Source organism: Protobothrops mucrosquamatus, unplaced genomic scaffold, assembly GCF_001527695.2.
Source record: "Protobothrops mucrosquamatus isolate PMUCROS unplaced genomic scaffold, P.Mucros_1.0 scaffold6591, whole genome shotgun sequence".
NCBI lineage: Eukaryota > Metazoa > Chordata > Lepidosauria > Squamata > Viperidae > Protobothrops > Protobothrops mucrosquamatus.
The window spans coordinates 10,915-13,684 of NW_015392414.1; the positions used below are offsets into that span (position 1 = coordinate 10,915).

At 44.4% G+C, this 2,770-nt stretch overlaps 1 protein-coding gene across 1 annotated transcript in view; it reads right to left on the reverse strand.

Moving 5' to 3' along the window:
• The window catches only part of LOC107300292 (HLA class II histocompatibility antigen, DRB1-9 beta chain-like), a gene marked incomplete at its 5' end in the record, with an annotated part of 5,971 nt that overhangs the window by 1,121 nt on the left and 2,080 nt on the right, over positions 1-2,770 (reverse strand). The window lies entirely within an intron of this gene.

Here is a 2,770-nt window from a genome sequence, read left to right on the forward strand (position 1 = left end):
AGGAGAGGCTATAAAAGGAGGCAGTTTGGGCCGGGAGAAGAAGAGAGAGAAAAAGAAGCAGCCTTGGGAGGAGGAGGAGTCAGCTCCACCTTCACGGAATGGAAAGAAGGAGCAGGGTGGGGGGAGAGGAGAGGAAATCAAGCAGGCCGGCCACAAGTGGATCTACAACTTCTGTGGCAGCCACATGTGCTGGCAGCAACCAAGAGGCAAGGAACGTAGGGAGGAGGGTTTGCCCTCCATGAGGAATGAAGAAAGGCAGCAATGAAGAAAGGCAGCAATGAAGAAAGGCAGCACCGGCTGGAGGTGAATAATGGAGGGAGATGGAGAGTGGAAGGATTCTTATGTGCTTTTGTGACTTTCAAGTTCTGGGATTTGTGTAATGGGGGCTTTGTGTTCTTAAGGAGTGTTTGGCAATTTCTATTTGGCTGATGGTTGATGTCTCAGGTTAGCTTCTACTGCTCTGCTACTGTTAGGTGTAAGTTTTGTTGCAAGGGATTTTGAAGTATTTTTCTCCTGAATGGATTTTGCCTATAGCATTCCTGTACTTACAAATGAAGCCATTTGGGGAGGCTGCCTTAGCCAGCAGCCATACTTACTACATTTTTTTTTCTTCCTTAAGTGCCCACTGAGCTCCTTAACTTTCCTTTCTAGCCAGTAGCTAATTCTTAAAGGGGAATGCACCTTCTTAAGCTAGTTCCCTCAATGGCTTGTCTTTTCTGTCTCTGGAGGCTTTTCCTTGTTCAATGAATATATGGAAGAGGAGAAATAGGGGGGGGGGTGTTCCAAATTCTTCCTTCAGAAGTTGATGGGAATGAGAAAGAGGGAGGCAGGGAAGGAGGGAGGGAGGGAGGGAAGGAAGTCCCGCCTTAGCACTTGGCCACCTGCCAATGACTTTGCTTGTCAAAAGGTTGCAAAAGGGGATCACATGACCCTGGGACACTGTGACCATCATAAATATGAATCCGTTGCCAAGCATCCAAATATAAATCACATGACCCTGGGCCTGCTGCAATGGTCATAAGTATGAAAAATGGTCATAAGTCATTTCAGTGCAATTGCAACTTTAAACAGGTTTTTTTTTTTTTCGTCATCAAGTGTTTGACACCTTGCTAGGTGGTACTCGAATATTCCCATATATCCTAAAAGTGGTGCAATCGGTGAAAAGGTCGAAAAGCCCTGGCTTACAGCATTAACACATTAAAATCCCAACAGATAAATATTTCTATAGCAATCAAAATGGAATTCCCAATCAAGATAAAATTATAGTTAAAAGAGGGGGAGGAACAGGACGTGTGAGGGGGGAGGGGGGATTGCCTCTTAATTCAACAACTACCTCCAGTGTGAGGCTCCCCATTAGGACCCCCTTGATTTTGAGCCAGATTTCGCCTAATCTGTACTTGAACCTTGGTTTTTTTCTGCCCAGGTTCCCCCCCCAACCTCTCCCTGCAGCCGTCCGGCCTCCCTCCCAGCCCCATTTCCCTCCCCCACCTGGGGAAGGAGGTGGGGAGGGGTCTGACCCTCCTGCCTGGGATGGGGGGACAGGGAGGGGTCTAGGACAACTGAGCCAACTCAAAGCATCACAAAACTTACACAATATGGAAGAAATGGAGAAAGAGAATCAGGAAAGAAAGAAGGCCGAGGGAGGGGCAAAATGAAATGTGAAGGACAAAAAAAAACAACATTTTAAAAATTATTTTAAATAATTGAATAAAATTGTTGAATTGTCCTGCAGTGAGTTGCCCCATTCCAGACAGGGAGGGCGGAAAGGATCTGGGGGGGAGGGGATCTTGGGGAAAGGGAAGGTGGGGGCAGTTGGTGGCTGAGGAGATCAGGCAGATCCCAGGATCGCAGAAGAGATCCCTCTTGATCTCCTCCTTCAGCAAATGCACAACTCTTGGATGGATTAATGGGGGGAGGGCTGAGTGAGCCCCCTAAGAGGGTCCTTCATAGATCCACTCCAGATCAGAGAACTTTTGCTAACAACATTTTTCTCCGTTGAGGGATTCTCTTATAAGCAGCTCATTATATAATGTTTAAGAACATGCAATTTTTAAAGGTTTGGTTTTTTGTAATTTAATCCTGGGATCTGGTCAGGATTTTTTTATGAACAGTTAATTATTCTCCTAGGTTTGCAGGGAAGAATTTAGGAATAAAAATGAACTCCAGGCTGAATATGAGGAGAACAAAATCTGTGTCGGTTCCCCTTAAATATTCCACAATTTCCGGAAGGAGCAGATGCCCAGCATCTCCCCGTAAAATGCCTTTTTCTCTTGGGATCTGGTGGTTTTTCTCTTGTGGAAGAAATATCTTATTTAATTCTTTAGTAGCATATTATTTTTGGAGACCCTGGGCTCACAATGGGAACATTAAATTTATCCAATTTTTGAGTAATGATGCTTTAAAGACTTTGGATTCTACCAAAAGAATATAATTTCCCTGTAAAGGCCAAATGGCAACAACTGCAGATGAAACTCTTGTTTTGCACAATGAAACCTTATCAGTTGATAGAAATAAATAAGGTTTTTTATATATATACAAAGAAATAAAATTAGAAAAACAAAGGTAGGCGATTGGCAAGGAATCTGGATGAGAGAATTCAACTATCCATGATTCCATGGTGCCATTTCAGGGCTGAATGAAGGCGGGATGTGTTTCTTATGACCCCAAATCCAATTTTTATCTTGGTGGGTGTTTTGGGACTCCCTCCCCCAATTCAGGAACCTTCCCAGGTGTGAAGAGGGAAGCGATTTGGCTGCAGGTGAAGCCGAGT